The sequence below is a fragment of the Podarcis tiliguerta genome (genome assembly GCF_965153285.1).
Source record: "Podarcis tiliguerta genome assembly, chromosome: 8".
Classification (NCBI taxonomy): domain Eukaryota; kingdom Metazoa; phylum Chordata; class Lepidosauria; order Squamata; family Lacertidae; genus Podarcis; species Podarcis tiliguerta.
In genome coordinates this window covers 60,556,421-60,577,830 of record NC_139541.1, presented here as the reverse complement: position 1 = coordinate 60,577,830, position 21,410 = coordinate 60,556,421, and the positions used below count along the sequence as shown (strand labels likewise).

Sequence of the window (21,410 nt, the reverse complement as noted above, 5' to 3'; positions counted from 1 at the left end):
GTCTTTATGGGAAGGGTTGCAGATTGGTGGTAGAGATCACGTTTTGCATGTTCAATTCCTGGTGTTTTCAGGTAGGGCTTGGAGAGACCCTTGCCTGAAACTCCAGAGAGCCGTTGTCAGTCAGTGACGAGCCCATGCAGTGTCCTATATTCTCAAAGTTCCACACATGGGTGGTCAATGTGGTGTCATCTGGATACTGGTGGACTACAACCCCCAGTAGGCTAATGGTCAGATATGATGCATGTTGCAGTCCAACAACATCTGTTGGGAGCCGCCCAGAGTGGCTGGGGAAGCCAAGCCAGATGGGCGGGATATAAATAAATTATTATTATTATTATTATTATTATTATTATTATTATTATTATTATTATTATTAGGCTATGATTTTGGCTTCCCCATCCCACATTCTGAGAACCAGGAAACAGCTGCTTTTTAAAGTATTAATTTTTGAGAATTCTTATTTTCCCACCATGATATCCCTCCTGATATTGATTGCTGGCCGAGGTGCAGTGATATCCATTGCTCTCACCTCAATGTAATAACTAGACAAGACAGCATATATATATATTGGGTCAAATAAGGCCACATATTTACTGATTACAATTGTGATATAGGCATTGGATATACAGTAACCATTGATCTCCAGCCCACCTGCTGGAAGTGTTCCTTAGGGTCAACCTGGTACCAAGGAGAGGCCTATGAGCTACATCAAATAGGAACACTCCTCAATGGATCATCATCTTGAGGAGTGGTATATTCTTAGCCCTCACCTGGGCGACTGGACAGAACTCTTCCCGGATCCTTTTGAAGAGATGCCTTCTCCCTCGGAGGAGCAGGCGGAGGCTACAACCTCCCCTCCAACCAAGACTACGGATTACCCAATGCCTAACTGCCAAATGTTGTGACACCAGACCACCAGACCAGAGCCAATTTGTTTGGTGGGGAATTCCTGCCCAGCCCAGAACACAGAAGCCAATAAAGTCCATGGCAAACTCAAGCACAAACAAGAAGTCTAATATACAAGGGAGAATAGGTGGGAGATCCTGTGATGAACTGGGTGGAGGAGCTGGCTCCGCCCTCTGGGAAAGGCTTGCCACTAAGCTTGCCTGTGATTGGTCAATTAGCAGGCAAGCTACAATTTGGAGCCCTGGCCCACAAACAAAGTCCATCGGCCTCTCGCGCTGACCAGGTGCCCCAGTGCATCGTCCAATTGCCACAGTGTGACAGAAAGACATTGTATGGCTACAACACTGCCAGACCATTGAAGGTAAGCAGACTTATCTATTTATTCAAACTGTTTATATCCCATCTTTCTGCTTCATCACTGGAATGTCCAAACAACACTGGTTAATGCATTTTGAAAAACCAAACAAACAAATAAAACAGCAGATGACACACTTTTTAGAAGTCAGGAGATAAATAACAGATTAACTAATCATACCAAAGGACTGCTGAAGTTAGGCAGTCTTCACTGAGCATAAATGCTATCAACGAGTGTGCTAGGGGGATAGGGAATGGAATTTCATAGCCTGAGTACCAAAACAGAGAAAGCCCTCTTTTACCTATCCTCAGTTAACAGAGTGACTTGAATGAAACAGATTTAATCCAGAAAGAAAATAAACTGATATACTTTACTGGGGTAAACTGAACAAAAACAGTATATAAATTGAGTAGAATATCATTTACAGGTCTAGTTGTGAGCAATGACACATAATATTCAACCACACATACTGAGATAAGCCTCCTTGAGAAGTATTTATCCCTCCAACTCCTCCAGCTGTCTCAACAGTCTTTCTATAACATGAACAGTTTACTCCCAAATGACTATAACATCTAGCTAAGCCAAGTCTGGTGTTAGCCAGACCAATAACCACACTAACCCTTAATGATCCCCAATGTTGTACAACTGCATTTCTGCCAGGAGTGAGACACGGAGCCAGGCCACTCCTGGAAACCAAAGTAGGTGGACACAGAATCATGCAGAAGGAACAGTCCTCAACTTATTTGAAGATGGTCCTTAAAGAACGCAGGCCTCAAGTCATTTGGGCATTTAAAGGTTATAACCAGCACCTTGAACTTGTCTAAGAAGAAGAACAGAAGCCAATGAAGCTGGTGCAATTAAAACAACAAACAGCCAGTACTCTAGCTTCTGCCATAGCTCAGAAAGTCCCTGGTTCAATCCTGGGCATCTCCGGGTGGGGCTAGGAGTGTCTCCTGCCTGAGACCCTAGGGAACTGCTGCCAGTTCAGTGTAGGCAATACTGAACCAGATGGACCAATGGTCTGATTCAGTATAACACATTTTCCGATATTCCTGTGAGGTTTCCAAACCCCTTTGAAAGACAGCTCCACACATTACAGTAATCAAGCCTCGTCATAAAGCACGTGTGACTTCACCAGCCTAAAGTGAGCTACAGCACCCGTGGCTTGCTGGGTCCAAAAGCACACCCAGACTGCAAGCCTGAGCTGCGATGGAAAACAAGGGAGGCACTCTGAGACCGTGTGGGATTAACACAGAGCCAAGATGCCACATGGGGAGAGGTAAAACATTGCCCACTTTTATTTCCCTGCTTGCAAACTCTGAGCTCCCTGCACAGCATCGCCTACTAGCTCTTCTGCTTATACTGCTAACCCCACAGGAATTGCCCACAAAGTGCTCACACAATCTAAGTAAATAAAGTTACCAGCTCCCTTTGGAGAATGGAGGTGGGAAATAGGGAATGCCCCCCCCCCAAAAAAAACAACAACAACTAGTTCCAAAAGTTTTGTTCCTTGGTTAAACTTAGCCCGATAAATACAGTGATGGATAATTAGCCATGTTTGTGTTATTCAATGCTTACACATGGTCTGAAACATGAGCTGGCCAAGGGAAGACCCTTCCCCTGTAAAGTGGCGCAGGTAGGTAATTTTAGACTCATAATTTATGGACTTGTGTGTACTCTTGCATTTGGGGGGCTGAGTGGGACCCTGGCCCTCTGCCTCTATGGCACCACCATCCCTGTAGGCTTTCCAGTGCTGCCACTTTCAATGAGGAGGTGAGATACTGATTTTGGGGCAGAGTCTTCCATGAGGGAAGGGTCATAGCTCACTGGGAGGGCATCTGCCTTGCATGCGGAAGGTCCCAAGTTCAATCCCCACCACCTCCAAGTAGAGCCTAAAACCCTGGAGAGGTGCTGCCTGCTGAGCAGGATAGACTAGTAGGTCTGATTTAGTATAAGGCAGATTCCTGTGTTCCTACACTGCTGCTTGTTTGTTTTGAAAAGCACTTTGAGGGCCCCTGTGGGACCGAACAGTAGCCCATATGTTTGGTATGTGTTCTTATCATACTGAGGAGTATAATGGAGGCTTATTTTACCATTTCCACCCTCCTTTCAGTGGCCACTTGTGTCTTACGCATAGACACTTCCTAGGAAAACCCAGAAATTATACCCTATAACCTTAACTCTGTCCCTGTATTTTATGCAACCAGTCCAAACAGCACTCCCTTTGAAAAACTGTTGACTCCCAGTGTGATATCTGATCACACAAAAACTTGTTATGCTGGGGAAGGGTTGCAAGGAAAAAGGGGGTAATTAAAATGTCAGAATGGAGGTTGTCCAATCAGATACGTGGCATGAGCTGGTAGTTGCAGCGATAATAATCTAGGCTTAAAAACAGCAACTCGTATATTCACCTTTGGCAAATATGAATCACCTCCGAGTCAGAGAAACATGGCAAGATATTTGTCCATAAATGGGCCACTGTTGTGAGTTAGTGGGCAAAGTGGGGAAGAATTGCTTAGGGTCTAGTAACTTATGCAGTCCTATTTACAAGACTGTATTTAATTAATTAATTTATAAAAGTATTTCTATACTAGAAGAAGAGGAAAAGAGTTTGGATTTGATATCCCGCCTTTCACTCCCCTTCAGGAGTCTCAAAGCGGCTAACATTCTCCTTTCCCTTCCTCCCCCACAACAAACACTCTGTGAGGTGAGTGGGGCTGAGAGACTTCAGAGAAGTGTGACTGGCCCAAGGTCACCCAGCAGCTGCATATGGAGGAGCGGAGACGTGAACCCGGTTCCCCAGATTACGAGACTACCGCTCTTAACCACTACACCACACTGGCTCTCTACCTTCTCGCATAACATCAGGGTGGTGCACAGCAAGGCAGAAACATTTAAAAGCTATACAAAGCAATCAATAAAATGACTGGCTATTCAATAAAAAATTAAACAACTGCATCGGTTGTTTTCAAGAGATGCCTGAAAGTCAAAACGAAGATGCCTGCCAAATCACTGCTGGAAGAGTGTTCCACAGCAGGGGACTGATAACACTAAATGCCTGACTTGATGCCAGTCAGGCCTCTATAACCTGGGGGACATGTAACAGCACTTCTTTGAGTAATCTCAGTGATTGGCCAGGTGGTTCAAATCTCAGCCCTCCTCCCTAAACTCACTCACTCACCAGCACCCACAAAAGATCTCAGCAGTGCCCTCCTTATTAAAGGGATTGCAATGGAGGCATGGAAGAGGACACGTATGATTTAGGTGACTGAAGATGTGTTGGGCTGAGTCAGGTGTACCTAAAAGTGCCAACACCTGCAATTGTTTTTACCATAGAGCTTTCGGCATATTAATTTTCATTATTGCCCTGATGATAATGGAAGCCGCAGCACTGCCACACACCCTGACCAGCCCAAGTCAAGCTGGCCCAGCTGCATCACAAGATGGGGAGGACTATGGGGTGGCCGCTGCTGTTCTGTGGATGACCAGTAGTGCAACTGAGCAATTTTAGATTATGGACTTTAGGTTTTAAAAGATAGTAATGTATATTATTGCACTTACTTTTTTTTTTACTGTTCTGCTGGGAGCTGCCCAGAGTGCCTTGGGAAACCCAGCCAGATGGGTGAGGTGGTATTATTATTATTATTATTGTTATTATTATTATTATTATTATACTTTTAAAAAGAAGCCAGCACTCCTACATTTGTTAACCCTCCTGCTCATTCTGCCGAGTAGCGTTTGGGCCTCTGCCCCAACCCAACACCAAATAGAAACAGTATTTTGCAGTTTGTTATGTTAGAACTGCAAGTTTGCGTTCAGAAATGCATTAAGTAAAGCAGTAACAGCTGTGAACCTATACAACCTATCCACAGAAGAGGCTGCCTGCCACATCCCTCCATGAGTCATAGTTCTGACCTTGCTACCTCTGAATCATCCTTTTTTTTTGGGGAGGGGGGTGCTGTAATTTTGCCATGCCTCTGTCACAGGTGCAGCTGGGCTGACCAGTCACTCCTGATGTTTGAAAGAGTGAGAATGACCAGCCACCCCACAGCCATTAGGAGTCTGTCCACTGCTTCTCCCAATGAGTCACTGCTCTGGCTTTGTCGCCTTCCAATCTGGAATTATGCTCAGAGCAACCCCCAAAATCACAAAATGGGCAATGGGATAGGAGTATGTCGTATCAGATTTAACAGGAAGGAGAAGCAGCCAAACCAGCCAGCTTAGCTCCTCTCGTGGCCCATGTCTTTCTTCTATCTCTCTCCCCCACCCCCTCCTGCAATTTCACTTTAAACAGCTATCCCCAAAGAATCCTGAGAGTTGTTAGGCAAGCCCTGTTCCCCTCACAGAACTACAATTCCCAGAGTACCCTGGGAAGAAGGATTGACTGTTTCGGTGTAGCTTCACCCCAAAATTTCTGAATGGGTTTCTGTTTTGTGCATTTAAAAATGGTGGTAGATGTGTTGGCCATTTGAATCCCCCCCCCAAAAAAAAAAGTTGTAATGCGCTTATTGGAACCAATCAAAATGTCACAAACTTGTGAGCAAGTTTTTGAGATCTCCAGACCTCTGGTCTGATGCAGAAATCTGGAGAACATGAAAACTCAGCCACAGATTTGTAGCAAATTCCATGTTCTGCATGGAAAAGGTTCACAGCTCAGTCCCCAGCATCTCCAGTTAAAAGGATCAGTTTTTTTTAATGCACAAAACAGAAACCCATTCAGAAATTTTGGGGTGAAGCTACGCTGAAAGCAGGTGCCTCTTGCTCTTTCACACTCTTGAGACCTCATCTGTACTATACATTTAAAGCAGCATCATACCACTTTTTAAAGAGTCATGATTTCCCCCAAAGAATCCTGGGAATCCAGAGCTATAGTTCCTGGAGTCATTTAACAGTCAATCCCTCTTCCCGGGGTACTCTGGGAATTGTAGTTCTGTGAGGGGAATAGGGCTTGCCTAACAACTCTCAGGATTCTTTGGGGATAGCTGTTTAAAGTGAAATGATACTGCTTTAAATGTATAGTGCAGATGGGGCCTAATTTTTCCCCCAGTGAGAAGAAGCAAAGAAGACATGGAAATAAATGACTTAGCATATATGTTACTATTGAATGAAATCAGATTATCTGAGGGGAGAAAAAAGGCATGTGTTGGAGCTGCTAACAAATATTGCTGCAGAAAAAACCTGAGAATAATTTGGACTATTTTGTTCAGAAGAAATATCCAAATAATTTCAAGAATGCTAATGATTTGGGGGAGAGGGCTATGCCCAAATATAACTTTCTACCAAACTTTGCCTAACATAAAGCTTCAATACATTTTTTTAATTTTCTGGCTCAGGTAAAACATCTGGGGGAAAGCAAGAAGTGCATCTATAAAACTAGGGGAAATTCTCACGAGGGCTCCATGCATCTCTAGTAATTACAAGTGTATCCTCAGTGATATTTTGTCATCTGTGAAATGGAACTAAAATGATATTCCCACACCAAAGCATCTGCCTTAAGACTGGTTTGTGAATTACTTTGAAATCTCCACCTGAAAGATGCTACCTGCTCATTATACTTTATCCACACAAAAAAGTGGTGAGAAAAAGGGGACAGATTCTGATCTCAACGGTGTAAAAATCCAGAGAGACTTCACCTCAGTAACCATACAAGTAATTAAATGCATTTTAATTATAAGCCTTGCGGCTTTACTTACCAACAGTGCAAACAAGGTTGATTGCTGCTGTATTAAATACAAGGATTAATCATACAGTGGAGCTCAGCTGTGTTGCCTGAGCCTTACACAGAAGCCAGAAGCTGGTCTGAAAAAGGAAGCAAAAAGACAGAGGGATTAGTCAACTGTAGTGCAATTCCTAATTCCATGGGCAATGGCAAAAACTTTCACTGAGGCTAACAGAAGCAGCAGCTGGTCTTGCATTTATTTATTTATTCATTTATTTTCTTGCTTGGAAATATTTAAGCAACATTCCCAAGGCAGCATACAAAATAAAACATACAGTGGTACCTCGGGTTAAGTACTTAATTTGTTCCGGAGGTCCGTTCTTAACCTGAAACTGTTCTTAACCTGAAGCACCACTTTAGCTAATGGGGCCTCCCGCTTCTGCTGCACTGCCGGAGCACGATTTCTGTTCTCATCCTGAAGCAAAGTTCTTAACCCAAGGTACTATTTGTGGGTTAGCGGAGTCTATAACCTGAAGCGTTTGTAACCTGAAGCATCTGTAACCTGAGGTACCAGTGTACTTTTAAAATTTCACAAAGACACGTAAGCCTGGTCAGTTCCAGTGTCTTGATCACAGGAATATTGATCCATTTTATGTGTGTGATGGTGACCAGGATTGTGTTGATGGAGCAGACAAACATGACTGCAGTTAAGTATCAACCCACCTCCTCCTTAAGGTAAAGGGTAAAGGGACCCCTGACCGTTAGGTCCAGTCGCGTGGCCAGCATGACTGAGCCGCTTCTGGTGAACCAGGACAATCCTCCTTACACGGGTTCAAATTAAGGATGCTTGAGGGTTTTATTTGGTCTGCATTTTTTTTATAATAATTTTTATTAAGTTTTCAATTTTACACTTCAAAATAAACATTTTGCAAACTTTGAAATATTTGATGACTTCCCTTTTTCTCCTTCCATGGTTCATTTTACAGATTCCTGCATATTTTACTATAACCATCCAAATCAGTTTTCCACTTTTACTTCCATCAAAAATTATTTACTCTGTTGAATTTATCTTAGTGGGATGCAGTTCTCCAAACAGAACATGCATACAAAAAAAAGTGTGCATGGAAATGCATGTTAAAGTGAAAGTAATATACAAAAATGCATTAAATTAGGGGAAATTGCTTGCAATAATACATTTATTAGGCAAAATTGTGTAGAAAACGCATATATTAAGAGAAATATGCATGAAAATGCACTGAGATTTCATGCAATTTGTTTAATGCAAACTGAAATGAGATGAACTGGACTTAAGATGGGGGAAACGAGGGAAGCCAAAATTGATAGATTCAGTCGTCCTTAATCTGGACTAGTTCTTGCATTGCTTGAGTGTCACAACTGTAGGCCACGCCACTCTGGCAATACCTGAAATGTCGTGGTTACTTCCTATGGCAGCACAACCAGTCGCTAGGAGCCAAAAGCAGTGGCCTGGAAAGCAACCACATCATACATCCCCTGTGGTTTCCTGATTTACAGGTACAGCAAGGAATACATGACCACACAGAAGTGGCAAACAGGACATAAAGTCAACTCAAGAGCTGCCTTCTGCTTCACAGAGTTAACTATGTGCTCGTTAGAGGAAGGTTGGCCTGAAAATGCATAGAAAGCCACCCAAGAGCAAGCTCTGATTCTTTGAGGTGGTGGTAGAAGTGTAGCAAACAACAACAACAACTGTTAGAAGTGCAGTCCAGAGATCATCCAGTTTGTAACTTAAGGGTTAATTCTGTTATCAGTAAGTCAGCTTAGAGGGAGGGGAATGTTGCTTAGCAACGAGGCAGCACCGGCATGACTATTGCTGAGATGCCACATTCTCCGATTGGTTGTGTAGTTCTGAGGAAGTTTCTCATCTGTTTGGTTGTACATGTCCAGCCTACAATGCCTGAACAAAGACAAAACATCTCTGTCCCTTTCTCCTCAACTTATACACTGTTTTTGTTCAGTTTTACAAGGGCAGCAACACTGAGACTAAGGAGGAGGACGCTGAGAAGCTGCACCAGCCATTGGGTTGGATGTTAATAAGAAGACAGGCAGGTGGAGACTGGCTGCAGGCAGAATGAGGTTGGTTGGCAACCCAACTTTTCTTAAAAAACAACAACAACTTGCTTTAGCATTTGTAGAACCTGAGATACGAGGCAAATGTACTGACACTATTCTTCTTCTCATTTTTGTGAAAAGCTAGGCTGCTCCCCACGTTCAGTGTTTTACTTCAACTCCACCAGGAAAAAATTCCTGCGGATCCCCATGGTGGGTGGTATAGTGTCCCACTCATCCTAAAGGACCAGCCTCCACTGCTTTGGGATGTTTGGAATACAGTGGTACCTCAGGTTACATATGCTTCAGGTTATAGACGCTTCAGGTTACAGACTCCGCTAACCCAGAAATAGCACCTCGGGTTAAGAACTTTGCTTCAGGATGAGAACAGAAATCGCGCGGCGGCGGCAGTGGGAGGCCCCATTAGCTAAAGTGGTGCTTTAGGTTAAGAACAGTTTCAGGTAAAGGATGGACCTCCAGAACAAATTAAGTATGTAACCAGAGGTACCATTGTAGTTTGTCACATGTGCCAACATTTCAGTGGGTGGCCCCTAGTATGACTTCCCTGCTTCCATTTGCTCACCTAAGCACAACCTGCCCATTTGGTTTCCCGCAGCCCAGATGATTCAAGCGCGCCTACTTTCACCAACTGCTGCTTGCTGAAGGCCCATTCATATTTCAACAACTGGATCAAGGAGTTGCTTTCTCAAGATCTCTACCCAGTAAATCTGGGAGATTACTTTGGAGACTGTAATCAAAGTACACGCATCGGGCTTTGAAAAATAATAATACCGAGGTCTTGCACAACACCTCTTTATCGCTCCTTTGCAAGACTTAGTCAGGTGGTAAATATCATTCTTGAGCAAGACCTCAGTATTATAATAATAATTAAAAACCACATGGAAATGCAGGCCCCCTCCCAAAGGCATCCATCCAAAAGCAGAAGCCTCCATTTTGCATATTGCGAGCAATTATAACCAAGGCTAGTAACATTTGTTCTTGCACACTTTCTGTTTTTGTTTTTGTTTTGAAGGAGAGACAGGAGCGATGGAGGGCACGCAAGAGATACTGGATACATTCCATCAAGCTCCACCCACTGGCTCAGTTGACATAAGGCAGAATAGCAATGAATATTCATAACTGGGGGAAAACAGGTATATGTGGAAGCCCAAATGCACACATGGGGGGGGGGGGGAGAAATCAGATCTGAACGACCCATTTGCAGTATAAGACCCACACCAGGAAGCACGCCTTTGCTCCATTTCTCTGTATCAACCAAATTAGTTTATCTCCCCTCCTTTGGCTTTATACCTTATTGTATGACACTTGTCTTCCTTGCTAACTGTCAACAGCATTTGTTAAAAACGTATATAAATAATATATGCCTTGTATTTACGAAGAAAAATACTATCACCCCACTGTACAACTTGTATGTCGATGTTTTGTTGGACGGCTCTGGCAGGGTTCCTCTTATGTTCTTAGGGATCAGAGGGACTCAATATGGTGCCAGCTCCCATCAGCCCCAGCCAGCGTGGCCAAGGGTCAGGGATTATGGAAGCTGTAGTACTCCAACATCTGAAGGGCACCACACTGGCCAGCCCTTTTAGAGATGTTTTGATAGAGAGCATTACACCACTTGCTGGATGAGAAGTCTGCCAATGACTATTAACTATGATGGAAACACCATGTTCAGAGGCAGTATACCTTCTGAGTATCAGATGGTAGAAAGCCTGTGCTTGTGAAGTACAGATGCATGTATTTCCTCCGATTCCTTGTTAATAATGCATGACACACATTCCAACTTCCTTAACATGCGAAAACTCTTATCTGCCACCAACACCCTCTCAGTAATCTGCAAGCCCATCCATGAGATACTATTAAGAAGAGGGCTATTTTCTTGTACTGTTTGAGGGCTTCCTGGTGGCATGTGGCTGACTACTGTGGGAAAGCTTGACTAAACAGACTTTCAACAAAGCTTTTCTTACATTATTTGTTATGTTCTAAGCTTGGATCCTAGAACAATAGGCAAGTAGGATCCTAGAATGCAACAACTGATTGTCTTGTGGGAAAAGACCAATCAGGCTCCAGGAGGGAAGCAGAATCAGCCAATCAGACGGGACTCATTGTGTAAATATGTATATAAAAGCTTGAGGTTTGGGGGGTAATTCAATCACTGTTTTACAAGCTGCAATAAAGAGCATGGAATCACTACAGGACTCTGAGTATACAGTGGATACTCGGGTTGCGAACATAATCCATGCGGAAAGCATTTCGTAATCCGCAGCAGCGCATCTGCGCATGCGCAGGTTGCGATTCAGTGCTTCTGCACATGTGCAAAGCATGATTTAGCCCTTCTGCACACGCACAAGCGCCGAAACCCGGAAGTAACCCATTCTAGTACTTCTGGGTTCGGTGTGGCGCACAACCCGAAATCGCGCAACCCGAAGCATCTGTAACCCGAGGTATGACTGTATTTCATTCTTAATTAACTGAGAGCTGTAGTTTGTCCTCTTTCACTTGGTTCATTCCTTGGATATGGGCTTTGCTCATATTAACAATCTGAAGCACGCTACCTTAAAAGACTTTACCACTCTGGGGCAACGGTGCAAAGAAGCTCACACAAAACATTCAGACCAGTTACAAAGCCCTGTGGCCCCTAACTGCACTACAAAGAGAGAGAGAAGAAAAAGAAGCAGCAGCAGCATTTTAATTTGTTTGTTTATTTAGATGCATAATCTGCCTGACCCTAAGGGTTAGTAGCAGATAAACGAGCGTGGTAAAGCAGAAGCTATAAAAGAAGATTTAAAAGATTAACTAGATGTCTAAATTAAAATACACAATTAAAAGGAATCCTTTATTAGCCTTGATAGACATTTAGAAAAGATCATGTGTTGCTTTTTGGAAGGTGCTCTGTTTCAAATGCAACACCAGAGAGAAGAAAAATCCAAAATGGCAGAACAGCCACCAAAAAGTCTCTGCATAGCTTTGTAGTTTCAGTGCTACACTCAAATGACAGCAAACTCGAGGAGGTACTCTTGGTTATGTCTCAAATTGTGTCTGCACTGCACAGCTCGAGACCCAGTAATCCCTGAGCTCCAGTCGACTTTATTTTATATTTACAAGTTCCCAGTTTTAGGAAGCAATGCATGCAATTAGACCTAAGTCTCTGCTTGCTTGCTTTATTTCTCTTTCAAAAAATTAGCCAGAAATGTTTCCAAATGCTGGTGCTCCCAAGATACATGAAGGTCCTTAAGTATTTTCCAATATTTTTTCCAATCTGAAGTTATTAATAAACAAACAAAAATTACTCATGAAATTTCATGAGCATTTAGTGCAATCTTATCATGATATATACAATTTAAAAAACTATGCAAAATCATTTTCCAAAGCCATTTTCAATAATATAATGCATTTTTTAATGCTATTCTCACCAATAAAGGCATTGTTTATGCACACTGCATCCTAGTATTTCTCCCTAGCTGATACAAAGCTGAAAAATAAGTCTGTGAGACTGCTATGCTCATAACTACATAATCTCGCTTTTTACAACAAAAATGCATATCTTCAGCCATATCCTGGTAATTCTTCAACTACTATTATTTATTTTAAGTAAGTAAAAATATAAGCTTCATTCCTGAGTAAAGTTGCTAGCCAACACGTATTTTTTCTGGTTTCATCAATAAAACTATGATCTGTCACATGTAACCAGTATGTGTCCCATCAGGTAAGCTGTAAAATCTAGATTCTGTCCTGGTGCTCCCCAACATTGGCCAGATTCCATCTTGGCCCCATATCCTGGCTCCATCAGTGGTTTTGAAACCAGAAGTTAGCAGCAAGGAATAGAAGGGAAAACTGATTCAGTTTGCATTTGAAGGAGAACCTACTTAATTTGTACTTTCCAAAATAATACACAGCCCTCCTTCAGAATTTGCATTTCTCCAAATTTTGCAGTGCCATTTGCAAGTCGAATAATGTGTACCATTTTAGATAAGGTAAACTCTCCATGGACGCGGGTGGCGCTGTGGGTAAAACCTCAGTGCCTAGGACTTGCTGATCGTAAGGTTGGCGGTTCGAATCCCCGCGGCGGGGTGAGCTCCTGTCGTTTGGTCCCAGCTCCTGCCCACCTAGCAGTTCGAAAGCACCCCTAAGTGCAAGTAGATAAATAGGTACCGCTTTATAGCAGGAAGGTAAATGGCGTTTCCGTGTGCGGCGCTGGTGCTGGCTCACCAGTGCAGCTTCGTCACGCTGGCCACGTGACCCGGAAGTGTCTGCAGACAGCGCTGGCTCCTGGCCTCTTGAGCGAGATGAGCGCGCAACCCTAGAGTCGGTCACGACTGGCCCGTACGGGCAGGGGTACCTTTACCTTTAAACTCTGCATATATTAGTGAAAATAACTTACACAAATATATGAGGGGAATTGCTCTGAAAGAAAATGTGTTCCTTAGGAGAAATTCACTGTGAAATGCTGATGAATTTTCATGAGTAGAAAAAAATCACAAACTGGTGTAAAAATGTGAATAACTGAAGACTGGGAAAATGAGAAGGCCCAAGAAACCCAAATGGATAAATTCACTCATCCCTGTCTTCTGGAAATCCAGAGTCCAAAAGCTAGTACTTTCTCCACATCATTCACACATTTTAGACTGCTGCTACTTGTGACGCTCATTTAAACGCCTACCTCAAGAGGCTGCGGCCTACTTGCTCCCTTCTCTCTCCAGCTTGGCAATGATTATTGTTTACCTTTCAGGGGCTCTTTTTCTCTCCTAAAAAAAGAAAAAGAAAAGGGGGGAAAGATCATGGAACACCCAGGCTTTAATGTATGTAATGAAACTGATACAGTAATTTTATTCCTGGGTCATAAATGGAATGGGCTGTAAAGTAAAGTTGGGTGTTTTTTTGAAACCAGCCTCAAAGAACGAATTGTTCCAAAGGGTCTGGTTAATGAGACAGTGAAACGTATATGAGGTTCATGTCGAAGAGAGACCAGCTCTTGGTCGCTTTTCCTTCCTAAAAGATCTGTGCTCCCTCTCTCTAAAAAAAGCCAAAATAATATATATTCCTCTCTCCCTCCCTCTCGGCCTCCTCAAAACACACAGCCTTCGAGCAGCAGGAGTCGCGAGCCCTGAATTCATTTCTGGTTAACAACTTGTGTGGCCTTTGTGAGAGGCATTTCCCAGCTCTAGCCCTCATTTCCCTTATTTTGGAACAAAAACGGGTAGCAATCCTTAAGCATTCCCAGAAGAGGGGATCAATTAGGAACCCCTCCCCATGTGCTTACACAGAGAAGAAATGGAGGAGAGGAGAAGGAGGAGAACGCCGCAGCCATGCACATAGTCAAAAGAGATGGGCGCCAATGCACGTCGTGTTTAACAAGATCACGTCCCAAATCCAGAAACTATGTTACGGTCTCAATTTGGACTTCGTCAGCCCTGCTGCGATCACCATGAAAGTGATCCAAGGCCTGTAGAGTGGGGTTACTACTGTAGAACTGGATACTCTTGGCTGCTGAAACAGCAGCAACCCTGACAACCAAGTACCCTGACTATGCTATCCCCGCAGCAAGAAATGCTGTCTCCAACCTGCACAAGAAAGTATTCAGCGAAAAGGGAAGGAGTGAAGCAAATCTTTCTATGGCCTGCACACTCAGGAATCTTCCTACTGTCCCATTTTGCACTGAGAGGCACAGCCTCTCACTGGGTGGTAAGTGGGCTTGCACGTTCCTATGACCCTTGTGAGCGAAGCCGTCAGGAGACATGTATATTTAATACGTTGGCTCTGATAAATACCAAAAGAAGAAAAAGAAGAAATTCTGTGGCACCAAAAACAGGTTCTGGAATAAGCTCAGGCATGGATCATGACCAGTTTAGTCTTACATTTACGAAACATTACATGGGGACTTCCTATGACAAATGGAGCAATGTTTATGCAAAATCAATTTTTTTCCAGCTAAACTGTCTGTCAGAGTGGAAAGGCAACACTGTCCTTGCCAAGAGGTGGAAAAGGGTGCGCCAAGCTCTGGGCACATTTTCATTCACAGTGATTTTTATCTAGGATATCAACAATCTTTGATTCTGGATCATATGCTCTGTAGAGAAAGGCCGTAGCTAATGATTTAGAGGAGACCAAAACTGGTTACAGAATCTGGGCCTGTGATGCCGTGTAATGGGGCTGGCCTTATCTCATTGTTTCAAAGAGGTACTTTAAGATAATGCTCCAAACTGTCCAAAGTGGGCTGAATTGAACTTACGAAACAATTTCACAAACTCATCGAAAAAATCTGGGAGAGAGGAGATCACAACAGACTTTAGAGATGCCAAAATTATCAATCTCTTTTTTTTTTTAAAGTGATAGAACGGATTGCGGAAACTATCAAGGCATTTCTTTACTAGCTGTGGCCGGCAAAATTCTTGCAAGGATCTTAGCAAACCATCTCCTAACAATATCCGAGGCTACTCTTCCTGAATCCCAAAATGGTTTTCTACCTTCTAGGGGGACAGTGGACATGGTTTTCTCCAGCTCAACAGCTTCAAGAAAAATGCAGAGAGCAAAACCAGCCCCTGTATATGGCATTTATTGACCTGACTAAGGTCTTCAACACTGTAAATCGTAATGCCCTGTGGACTGTCCTTTTGAAAATTGGCTGCCCAGATAAATTTTCCAACATCCTTCAGCTCCTCCATGATCATATGACAACAACAATCGCAGATAAGAATGGCTGTCAAAGTGAACCATTCACAGTGGGATCAGGTGTTAAACAGGGGTCACTTATCACCCCAACTCTATTTATTATTTTCATTGCCATGAGCCACACATTGTTGAAGGGAAACTCCCCACCAGAGTAGAAATCATATATCAAACAGATGGAAAGCTCTTTAATCTGAGTAGGCTGAAAACGAAGAGCAAGGTTACCATAACTTCTGTCATAGAGCTTCATTATGCTGATGACAACATAGTGTGTGCACACTCAGAGGATGACCTCCAAACCATCCTAAATATCTCCACAGAAGCTTACATATAGCTTGGCCTATCCTTTAACATCCAAAAAACCAAAGTGCTGCACCAACAAGTACAAAACAACCACCCTGCAGCGCCACAAATCCAACTCAATGGTGTAATGTTGCAAAGTGTTGATCACTTCTCCTACCTCAGTAGTTATCTTTCCATAAGGGCTAACATTAATGCTGAAACCCAACACCGCCTTAGCTCTGTGAGTGCAGCTTTCTCTCAATTGAAGTGCAGTGTGTTTGAGGACCGGGATTTTCACAGAGAAATCTGTGCTTACAAAGCTATTGGACTATAAACTTTACTGTATGCTTGTGAAACTTGGACCACTTATAAATGCCATCTCCAACTCCTTGAAAGATTCCATCAACGGTGTCTCTGAAAAGTTTTACAGGTGAACTAATGCCAGCATACTAGAAGAAGGAAAGATCACCAGTGTCAAAGCAATGGTTCTTCAACATCAACTTCGTTGGACTGATCATGTTGTTCAGATGCCCGATTATCATCTTCCAAAGCAACTACTCTATTCCGAACTTTAAAATGGAAAGCATAATGCTGGTGCTCAACAAAAGAGGTTTAAAGACTCTCTCAAGGCAAATCTTGGGAAACACTGGCCTGCGAGTGCTCCAGTTGGAGAACAGCCTTTACCAAAGGTGTCATGGACTTTGAAGATGCTCAAACTTAGGACAAAAGGGGGAAATGTGTTAAGACACAGGCATGTTTGGCAAACCCTCACCGTGATCAACTCCCGCCCAGAAACCTATGTCCCCACTGTGGAAGGATGTGTGGGTCCAGAATTGGCCTCCACAGCCACTTACAGACTCACTGTTAAGACCAGGGGTAGGCTACCTAAGGCCCGTGCGCTGGATGTTGCCCAATCACCTTCTCAATCCAGCCCGCAGACGGTCCTGGAATCAGCATGTTTTTACATGAGTAGAATGTGTCCTTTTATTTAAAATGCATCTCTGGGTTGTTTGTGGGGCCTGCCTGGTGTTTTTACATGAGTAGAATGTGTCCTTTTATTTAAAATGCATCTCTGGGTTATTTGTGGGGCATAGGAATTCATTCATTTCCCCCCCAAAAATATAGTCCAGCCCACCACATGGTCTGAGGGACGGTGGACTGGCCCATGGCTGAAAAAGGTTGCTGACCCCTGGTTAAGACCGTGGTCGTGGAAGATAATCTTACTTGGCTACAAGTGATCACCAGAGAAGAAGAAGATGACACAGAGCATAAAGTGGTAACAGTGGAGGCCAGATACTGACTGGGTTTGAGCCAAGGTACCGAGTCAGCCTATTCAGGTCACAGGACTGGCACCAACTCTTGACAATATGGGGCACAAGACAGATAGTTTACTAGCTTCCCATCCAGCCTAATACTCTCTCTGCCTAAGGCAGTTCTGTGGTACAGTCTGGCAGACTGAGGTTAGTGCATATGTGCTAGGTCAGGGTCATTTGAGAAATTGTTGCGGAGATCATATAAAGAGGGGGGAGGGGGCAATTTTCATCCCCAACATGACACTGGGCTGGGTAAAGAGATTTGTAAATAACTTATGAGGTTTTGATGACGTAACTATATAGAAATCCTGTTGAATTCATAAAAATAACATTTAGTTATGTGTGGCATTTATACACCACCCTATACACAAAAAGGCTCTCAATGTGTACAGTGGTGCCCCGCAAGACGAATACCTCGCAAGACGGAAAACCCACTAGACGAAAGGGTTTTCCATTTTGGAGGTGCTTCGCAAAACGAATTTGCTATGAGCTTGCTTCGCAAGACGAAAATGTCTAACAGCTGATCTAAGCCGCTTATCAGCTAACAGCTGATCTAAGCCGCTAATAGCCTTTTAGCAGCTAATCTGCTAATCCCTTAAGGCTTTAATAGCCGCTAAACTGCTAATAGCGCTAATAGCGCTAATCCGCTAATGGGCTTGCTTCGCAAGACGAAAAAAACCGCAAGACGAAGAGACTGGCGGAACGGATTCTTTTCATCTTGCGAGGCACCACTGTACTTAAAAAAAATATTTAAAAGTATTAGGGTGGTCTCTGCCCTCAGGCTTGTCTTCTAAAAAGGCATGACACTCAAGGAAAAAGGAATGGGGGGAAGAGGGAAAAGCAAGCTCAAGCACAAGTTTTTAAAGTGACAGTTCTTATTGTCGGAGCCTCTGTACAACCAAGCTGTAATGGCTACTCCTCCGGCCATATCTTCGGAACCCCATCCAGGCTCTCCTCCGACATTGATTAATGACCTAAGCCTTTGAAGGAGACTTCAGGCACACTCTCCATTGCACAGAGTACTCAGACAGCAGCAGAAGGAGCCAGAAATATGTGCTGCATTGCTACTTTATTTCTAACTACGCAAGACAGAAAAGAATATGCGTCTGCTCTCTGTGAGAGACAGAAAACAACAGGACACAGAAACAGGAAACCAGTAACTTCAACATCTGTCTCCTGTCTCCCGTGAGACTTCCAACAGAGACTTCCAACAATCTGGAATGTCAACAGAGTCTTGTGACTCCAAGAACTGCACAGTGGCATAACAGAAACCTAACATCTATGACTCAGTTAAGAGCAGCAACTCCACACTGATATCAGTGGTGGTTCTGGGTGTCTTGTCCTTGATACGCCTCTTCATCCAGTCCAGCCCTATGATGGTCATGAATGGCTACTGCTGCTACTCTGCTTGCAGTGTTTGGCCACTGGTGCCACCATGCATCTAGTAAGCCACGCACAGGTCTGGTGGGAAACACAGAAATGTTTAGTGGGTCAGTTCCGGACTGTGGGACAACAGCGCACCACCCCCTGCTTTAAATCCTTGCTCTGCACTGGCTGTCCTGATATGCCTGGAAATAACAGCAAGCCAGATTTCCCTCCCCAGTTCCCATTTTCATGGGGCCATTCAGCCCCCATGAAAGCAGGGAGGGAAACTATGGCCATTTTATGAGAGCAGGAGAAAGACTGAAAAGTTTTCAAGAGCAGAGCTGACTTACATTGCTCAGATTAGCTGGTGAGGATGTCCCCCACTACTTTAAAACTTTTTGGGTGGACAATCAGAGCATGTGCAAGGCAGGACAGTAGCTAGGGGGTGGTGAGGTGGGCCCCCGCCAGGGGTGCAGGCGATGGGAGGGGGCGCACAAAATCAGCTAAAAATATGCCCATAAATATAAATATTGATTATTGCCTCATAAGAAATGGTTTTCAATAGAGGGCGAATTGAATGGGTGGAGGGGGGGTGGAGGAGAAGTGAAAAGAAGAACTAAGTTGTCCATGGCTAGGGGGCACAATCTGGACGGTTCTGCCAGGGGCACAAGTTCACCTTGCTACGGTTCTAGTGCAAGGTGTACTAGGACTTCCCAGTCCTGTCTTGTTTCCTGCTGGGAGCAGCCAAAAGGTTGATTTGATACTTGATTTATATAAGGTGAGTCAGACTCTTCACATCACCAAAGATGTACGATATTCCCCGCCTCCTTGTTTCTACATAGAAACAACAACAACACCCCACATAAAAAGTCTAAGTCTAGAAAGCAAAGAAATGCTTCTTGTTTGGCTAAAGAAACACAAGGAAAGGCATCACTATGCTACCAGACAAGTCCTATCTGCACTACACATATAAAGGAGTATAAACTTTCCGTATCCTTAACAAACTACACTTCACTTTCTTTGGGGAAACTCATGACTCTTTAAAGTGTTGTGGTGGTGCTTTAAGACTATAAGAAGAGCCTGTTGTATCAGGCCAATGACCAATCTAGTCTAGCATCCTGTTCTCACAGTGGCCAACCAGTTGCCCATGGGATACCAGCAAGCAGGATTAGAGAGCAAGAGCATATGCAGAGTTGTTTCTATTCTGACAAAAACTATGTCATTTGGTTCATTGTCTGCTGTGTCGAATACCACTTTAAAAAATCATGGCTTCGCCCAAAGAATCATGGGAACGGTTGTTCCTTAAGGGTGCTGAGAATTGTTAGGAGCCCCTATTCATCACACAGAACTACAATTTCCAGAGTTCCATGGGAAGAGAGATTGATTGTTAAACCACTCTGGGAAATGTCTCAGAGGGGGAAAAGGTTCTCCAAACAGTACCCTTAACAAACTACAATTCCTAAGATTCCTTTGAGGAGCCACAATCATGGTATCAAAAGTGTTTTAATTATATAATACAGATGGGGTCTTAGTTGGATGCAACATTTTTTTATTTACAATGTTTGTATGTCATCCAATAACAAAGGTTCTCTGGAGCATTTACAAGTAAAATAACCAAAAAATACTAAAATACAAAACAAAAATATAATCTAAACCCAGAATAAAGCTAGGACTAGAATAAAGTCAGCAGCAGAGAATAGCACCAGTATAAAAGATCTAAAAAGTACTTTTTTAAAATGTGGGATTTTTTTCATGAAAACTATAACACATACAGCAGGGTTAGCCAACATAGTGCCCCCCAGATGTTGTGGACTACAACTCTCACCAGCTCCAGGGAGCATGGCCAATGGTCAGGGATGATGGGAATGGTAGCCACAAGGTCTGGAGAAGACTATATTAGCTACCTTGAACTACAATGAAGAGCTTCCATCTGTTGACTAAAAGGAACTGATAACCCACACAGAACTGTGAAATTTAGGAACAATCCTTAATCTAGGTTGCAGAAAGTTTAGTAGAAATGATCAGTTGTTTAACATTATTGTGTAGTTGTTGGGTGGGGTTATGGTGGAAGGCATCATTTGGATTTTATGCTTCATGCTGACTGTAAGGAGAGAGATCTGGCACAGGGATGCATGTAGCCCTCCAGATGTTGTAGGCCTACAATTCCCATCATCCCTGACCATTGGCTGGGGTTGATGAAAGTTGGAGTCCAACAGCAACTGAAGAGTCAGGTTCCCCACTGCTGGTCTAAGACACCCATTTTGTTTTTCCCAACCAAGTCATGGGCTGAACTTAATTTTCCAACTAAAATCCCAACCATACTCAGTGCAAATGCTTGGGGAGGGGGAAGGAATATAAAAATACAAGGATCATAAGATCATGAAAACAGGAGCGGGGGTTACACAAATGTACTGAAAGCCCAATTGGGTGAGGACGACACATTTTTAACCAAGTTCCTTAAATCAGCCCCACAGTTCAGTTGTATTCCCTTGGAAATCCTCACAAAGAAAAACATGGTGAATGAGAAGTTTGGTTTTCATTAAAAACTTGAATGTAAGGGTTTTTGTCGTTTTCAATGGGCCTTTGATTCCTACAGATGGAATGTTTTCAGAACCTTTTTTTAAAAAAAGAAAGACTGTTCCGTACTTTCCTTTCTTACAACGGCAGAGAAATGTAAGTAAATTTGAAATCTCTTGTGTGTGCATATGTGTAGCCCCACAACTGCTTCCTCTCTCTGTCACAGATACGCATGGACAGA

The 21,410-nt window shown here is 43.3% G+C and overlaps 2 long non-coding RNA genes across 3 annotated transcripts in view; one reads left to right on the top strand and one right to left on the bottom strand.

Annotated features, from left to right (window-relative positions):
* The first annotated feature begins 1,095 nt into the window (after nucleotides 1–1,095).
* LOC310684840 lies at nucleotides 1,096–10,434 on the top strand. The gene is made up of 3 exons (XR_014514857.1): nucleotides 1,096–1,267; nucleotides 8,927–9,035; nucleotides 10,042–10,434. It is a non-coding gene; the product is annotated as an uncharacterized lncRNA (long non-coding RNA).
* The window catches only part of LOC310684928, a 30,257-nt gene continuing 15,802 nt past the window's right edge, over nucleotides 6,956–21,410 (bottom strand). The window contains exons 1-3 of one of the 2 annotated variants that reach the window (XR_014514976.1): nucleotides 14,287–14,561; nucleotides 13,687–13,771; nucleotides 6,956–7,060 (exon numbers count right to left, since the gene is read on the bottom strand). This is a non-coding gene — a long non-coding RNA (uncharacterized lncRNA). Of the gene's footprint in view, nucleotides 7,061–13,686; nucleotides 13,772–14,286; nucleotides 14,562–21,410 lie in introns of those variants that run through there. The other variant, XR_014514975.1, reaches the window with a different exon arrangement.